The 6,573-nt window shown below is 43.1% G+C and overlaps 1 non-coding gene across 1 annotated transcript; it reads right to left on the bottom strand.

Annotated features, from left to right (window-relative positions):
* Nucleotides 1–4,909: 4,909 nt before the first annotated feature.
* LOC112767843 (small nucleolar RNA R71) lies at nt 4,910–5,013 on the bottom strand. Its single transcript, XR_003185283.1, has one exon. It is a non-coding gene; the product is annotated as a small nucleolar RNA R71 (small nucleolar RNA).
* Nucleotides 5,014–6,573: the final 1,560 nt, after the last annotated feature.

Genomic DNA, 6,573 nt, shown 5'->3' with positions numbered 1-6,573 from the left:
ATTTTACATCGTGCTGACCCTCATTCTTTAAATGACACTATCCCGAGGAGCACACTTAAAGGCGAGCCGTAACGGCCTCATCTTCGGCAGGCACCTCCGGGTTTTTTTCTAGTTTTTTTTTACATCGTGCTGACCCTCATTCTTTAAATGACGCTATCCCGAGGAGGACACCTAAAGGCGAGCCGTAATGGCCTCATCTTCGGTAGGCTGCTCTGGTTTTTTTTTCGGTTTTTTTTACGTCGTGCAGACCCTTGTTCTATAAATGACGCTATCCTAAGGAGGACACCTAAAGGCGAGTTGTAATGGCCTCATCTTCGGCAGATTCCTCCGGTTTTTTTTTCCGCTTTTTTTTTACGTCATGTTGACACTCGTTCTTTAAATGACGCTATCCCGAGGTGGACACCTGAAGGCGAGCCGTAAAGGCCTCATCATCGGCAGGCTCCACCGGTTTTTTTTTTTTACTACGTGCTGACCCTCGTTCTTTAAATGACGCTATCCGGAGGAGGACACCGAAAGGCGAGCCGTAATGGCCTCATCTTCGGTAGGCTCCTCCTGTTTTTTTTCAGTTTTTTTTTTCACTACGTGCTGACCCTCAATCTTTAAATGACGCGATCCCGAGGAGGACACCTAAAGGCGAGCCGTAATTGCCTCATCTTCGGCAGGCTCCTCCGGTTTTTTTTATGCAATTTTTTTTTACATCATGCAGACCCTCGTTCTTTAAATGACGCTATCCCAAGGAGGACACCTAAAGCCGAGCCGTAATGGCCTCATCTTCGGAAGGCTTTTCTAGTTTTTTTTTTACTACGTGCTGACCCTCATTCTTTAAATGACGCTATCCCGAGGAGGACACCTAAAGGCAAGCCGTAATGGCCTCGTCTTCGGTAGGCTCCTCCGATTTTTTTTCAGTTTTTTTTGACTACGTGCTGACCCTCATTCTTTAAATGACGCAATCCTGAGGAGGACACCTAAAGGCGAGCCGTAATGGCCTCATCTTCGGCAGGCTCCTCCAGTTTTTTTTATGCCATTTTTTTTTACATCGTGCTGACCCTCGTTCTTTAAATGACGCTATCCCGAGGAGGACACCTAAAGGCGAGCCGTAATGGCCTCATCTTCGATTGGCTGCTCCGGTTTTTTTTTTCAGCTTTTTTTTATGTCGTGCGACCCTAGTTCTTTAAATGACGCTATCCTAAAAAGGACACCTAAAGGAGAGTCGCAATGGCCTCATCTTCGGCAGGCTCCTCCAGTTTTTTTTTATGCCTTTTTTTTTACATCGTCCTGACCCTCGTTCTTTAAATGATGCAATCCCGAGGAGGACACCTAAAGGTGAGCCGTAATTGCCTCATCTTCGGCAGGCTCCTCCGGTTTTTTTTATGCCATTTTTTTTACATCGTGCTGACCCTTGTTCTTTAAAGGACGCTATCCCGAGGAGGACACCTAAAGGCGAGCCGTAATGGCCTCATCTTCGGCAGGCTCCTCCGTTTTTTTTTTATGCCGTTTTTTTTAAATCTTGCTGACCTTCGCTCTTTAAATGACGCTATCCCGAGGAAGACACCTAAAGGCGAGCCATAATGGCCTCATCCTCGGTAGGCTACTCCGGTTTTTTTTTCCGGTTTTTTTTTTTTACATCGTGCAGACACTTGTTCTTTAAATGACGCTATCCTAAGGAGGACACCTAAAGGCGAGTCATAATTGCCTCATATTTGGCAGGCTCCTCCGGTGTTTTTTTCTGATTTTTTTACATCGTGCTGACCCTCGATCTTTAAATGACGCTATCCCGAGCAGGACACCTAAAGGCGAGCCGTAATGGCCTCATTTTTGGCAGGGTCCTCCAATTTTTTTTTACTATGTGCTGACCCTCGTTCTTTAAATGACGCTATCCCGAGGAGGACACCTAAAGGTGAGCCGCAATGGCCTCATCTTCGGTAGGCTCCTCCGATTTTTTTTCAATTTTTTTTCACTACGTGCTGACCCTCATTCTTTAAATGACGCGAACCCGAGGAAGACACCTAAAGGCGAGCCTTAATGGCCTCATCTTCGGCAGGCTCCTCCGTTTTTTTTATGCCGTTTTTTTACATCGTGCTGACCCTCGTTCTTTAAATGACACTATCCCGAGGAGGACACCTAAAGGCGAGCCGTAATGGCCTCATCTTCGGTAGGCTGCTCCGGTTTTTTTTTGGTGTTTTTTTTACGTCGTGCAGACCCTCATTCTTTAAATGACGCTATCCTAAGGAGCAAAAGAGAAGCCAACATTAGTGACATTCACCTTTGTCACTAACGTTGGCCAAGCCTCCACAAGCCACGTTAACTTCCACGTTAACTTAGTTAATGTGGAAGCCAACTTGGAGAAAGTATATGATTGCCAACGTTAGTGACACCTAACTTTGTCACTAATGTTGGAATGAACCACACAATCCACAACGAACCACGTTAACTCACACGTTAATTTAGTTAACGTGGAAGCTAACGTGAAGAAGAGAGATGATGAGCCAACGTTAGTGACATTCACCTTTGTCACTAACGTTGGAGATGGCTAGCATTGCTACATTAGAGGCCACGTTAACCTAGTTAACGTGGACTCTAACGTGGGAGATAGGGGCACATTGGAACGTTAGTGACAAAGGTAAGTGTCACTAACGTTCTCGAAGGTTGGCAAGCTAACGTTAAGAGCCACGTTAACTACGTTAACATGGACTCTAACGTAAGAAAGGGGGAGGCTTCTCAACGTTATTGGGAAAGGTAAGTCCCAATAACGTATGCGAAGGACCAAGAGGCAACGTTAGTGGCAACGTTTGTGCCACTAACGTTGAGGTTAACGTGGCTCTAACTTGGGTAAGGAACGTTAGTGAAAAAGGTGATTGTCACTAACGTTCTCGAACCCACATTTTCACTTAACGTTAACACCACTAACATCCTGAGCTAAAGTCCCTGCCCACTTCACACTTTCTCTCTGCAAGTAAAGCTAAGCCCAATAAAGAGGATAACTGCTTCAAACTCAAGATCCAAAGGCCCATACCAAAGACTTGGAGAGCCAACTAGAAGATCAGAAGAGTAGTATATATAGGAGTAGCTTTGAATTGAAAAAAAAGATTGGAAAGGGGGAAAACTACTCTCTGTATTTTACCATTCTCTGCACTTCTAGTTTTGTTTTCATCATGTATTCTCCATCTTTGCTTTCATTTTCCAGAGCTATGAACAACTAAACCCCTTTCATTGGGTTAGGGAGCTCTGTTGTAATTTGATGGATCAATACTGGTTTTCATTATTCTTCTTCTATCTGTTCTTTTGATTTTACTTGAAAGCTTTCGATCTTCATCCAATTGGATAGTTATCTTGGAAAAGAAGCTATTCAAACTTGGATCTCTTCTGAACCTTGAAAGAGGAATGAAGAGATCATGCTAGAAATGCTTTTTCATGCTGGACCAAATTGGGTTTGGATGGATATGTGACTTTAATCCTCTCAATACTTGATTTGGGAAATGCATGTGGTATAATCAGTGACCATACTTCATCTCTTCTCATGAGCAATTGACCAAGGAATTGGCTATTGATCAAGATTTGAGAGATCAAATTAGAAGGAATTGTAATTCGATCACTTAAGATTGCCAAGGAGATCAATGAATGCATTGATTGAGGAAGAGATGAAAATGAAATTGATCCAGAGAATGCAACATTTCCTGAGCCCAATGAACTCCCCATTTCTGATCTTACCCATTCTCTTTAATTTCTGTCATTTACTTTTATGAGCAATTACCCCATTCCCATTTACAATTCTGCAATTTACTTTTCATCATTTACTTTCAGCTCTTTATTTCTAGTATTTACTTTTTCTGTTATTTACCTTCCCGCCATTTTATTTTCTGCAATTCTCAACTCAAATCCTGATTCGCTCAACTAGAACATTCCTCTAATTAAAGTTGCTTGATCAATCAATCTCTGTGGGATTCGACCTCACTCTATTGTGAGTTTTTACTTGACGACAAATTCGGTACACTTGCCGAAGGAAATTTGTCACGAGACAAGTTTTTCATGCATCAAGTTTATGGCGTCGTCGCCGGGGATTGATTGTGCATCAACAATGATTAAATTGGAAGATAACTAGATTGATCATTTTTGTTTTGTTTGATTTAATTTTCTGTTTGAGTAATTTACTTTCAGTTCTGGTTAATTTCTTCCCTTCCCCCTACCTCTTCAATTTTCTTTGTTATTTACAATTCAGTTCACTAACCCACTAACTGTTTGATATATTGCATCACTCATACTAACAGTAATTCTAACAGAATACCTTCTGCATTTATTTTCCCTGCTTGTGCTTTGTTGGTTGTATGACAGGGAGAAGAAGCGGGGCTTCAACTTCCTTTGATTCTGAACCTGAGAGAACCTTCTTTAGATTAAGGAGGAAGCAAGAGGAAAAAGAGTGGTTGGTGCTGAGGAAGAGGAGGAATATTTTGAACCAAACATGGAAGAAAACATGGAAGACCATCGTGAGGAAGAGGCTCACAACCATGGCGGAGGAGGTCGAGCAAATCATGCTGGGGAGGATAGAAGAGTTTTAGGCTCTTACATCAATCCAAACCCAGGAAACTGTGGAAGTAGCATTCAAAGGCCAACCATCCATGCCAACAATTTTGAACTAAAACCACAGCTCATTACCCTTGTTCAGAACAACTGTTCGTTCGGAGGAAGTGTCCAAGAAGACCCCAATCAACATCTAACCACCTTCCTGAGAATATGTGACATAGTGAAGTCTAATGGTGTTCATCCTGACGCCTATAGACTGCTCTTATTTCCATTCTCACTCAAGGATAAGGCAGCCAACTGGCTGGAGTCTTTCCCGAAGGAGAGTTTGACAACTTGGGAAGATGTGGTGAACAAATTCTTAGCAAGATTCTACCCCCCTCAACGAATCAATAGGCTGAGAGCTGAGGTCCAAACTTTCAGGCAACAAGATGGTGAGACTCTTTATGAAGCATGGGAGAGGTTTAAGGACTTAACAAGGAGGTGTCTACCTGACATGTTCAACGAATGGGTGCAGCTGCACATTTTCTATGAAGGGCTCTCTTATGAGTCAAAGAAGGCCATAGACCATTCATCCGGAGGATCTTTGAACAAGAAAAAGACCATTGAGGAAGCCATAGATGTCATTGAAATAGTAGCAGAGAATGACTATTTCTATGCTTCTGAAAGAGGCAACACTAGAGGAGTAATAGAGCTAAACAATGTAGATGCTCTGCTAGCCCAAAACAAGCTCATTACCAAGCAGCTGGCTGACCTCACCAAGAAGATGGAGAGGAACCAAGTAGCAGCAATCACCACTTCATCAACAACCCAAGAAGGAGTGAATGAAGAAGCGGAGGGTAGTCAGGAGCAAGCCAACTACATTGGAAATTCACCAGGCAAAACCGTGATCCATACTTCAAGACCTATAACCCTGGATGGAGGAATCACCCAAACTTTGGGTGGGGAAATCAACAAGACCAAGGCCCAGATCAAAGACCTTCAAATCCCAACAACAATGCAGCCCACCAACATTTCACATCTAGACCATATCAGCACCCACATAACCAACCCTCTCAACACCTTTACCAAGGCCAAAATAACCCTCCTCATCCTTCCACCTCTAATCCCAATCTACCATCATTTGATGACAGACTCTCAAGGATTGAGAATCTACTTGAAGGAATAGGCAAAGAGATTCAAGACAGTAAATCATTTCGAGAAGAAGTGATGTCCAATATGCAGAATCAGGATGCTGCCATCAAGAAACTTGAGACACAAATTGGCTACTTGTTCAAGCAAATCCCCAGCTACGACCTTTGCAGCAACACTACTTCAACCCAAAGGGAGGAATGCCAGGCTATCACCCTTCGGAGTGGGAAGGAACTGAAGGAAACCCCCCAGAAACCACAAAAAAATGACTCAAATAAAGAGGAAGAAGAGCAGGATGAAGCTCGAGTTCCCACTTTGAGTTCATTAAAAGGGGAAGGAGTGCTGAAGCCAGATGGCCCAAGAGTCCCATACCCTCAGCAATTAAAGAAGAAGGGGGACGACAACCAGTTTTCGAGATTTTTGGAAATCTTCAAGAAATTGCAAATCAATATACCCTTTGCTGAAGCAATAGAACAAATGCCACTCTACGCCAAGTTCTTAAAGGAGCTCATGACTAAGAAAAGAAGCTGGAAGAACAACGAGCTGTGATATTAACAGAAGAATGTAGTGCTATCATTCAGCACAAACTGCCCCAGAAATTGAAGGATCCCGGGAGTTTTCAGATTCCTTGTATTATAGGGGAAATCATAGTGAAGAAGGCTCTTTGTGACTTAGAAGCCAGCATCAATTTGATGTCAGTGGCTATGATGAGGAAGATGAAAATCGAGGAGGCTAAACCAACAAAAATGGCCTTACAACTGGCAGACCGATCGTTCAAATTCCCTCATGGCGTAGTAGAGGATCTGCTGGTAAAAGTGGGAGACTTCATATTCCCGGTAGATTTTGTAGTACTGGACATGCAGGAGGAAGCCAAGACCTCCATCATCCTGGGAAGGCCATTCTTGGCCACAACTGGAGCTGTCATTG

The sequence above is a fragment of the Arachis hypogaea genome, chromosome 17 (genome assembly GCF_003086295.3).
Source record: "Arachis hypogaea cultivar Tifrunner chromosome 17, arahy.Tifrunner.gnm2.J5K5, whole genome shotgun sequence".
NCBI lineage: Eukaryota > Viridiplantae > Streptophyta > Magnoliopsida > Fabales > Fabaceae > Arachis > Arachis hypogaea.
The sequence above is the reverse complement of the archived record's forward strand: the minus strand, read 5'-3'. Positions and strand labels throughout refer to the sequence as shown.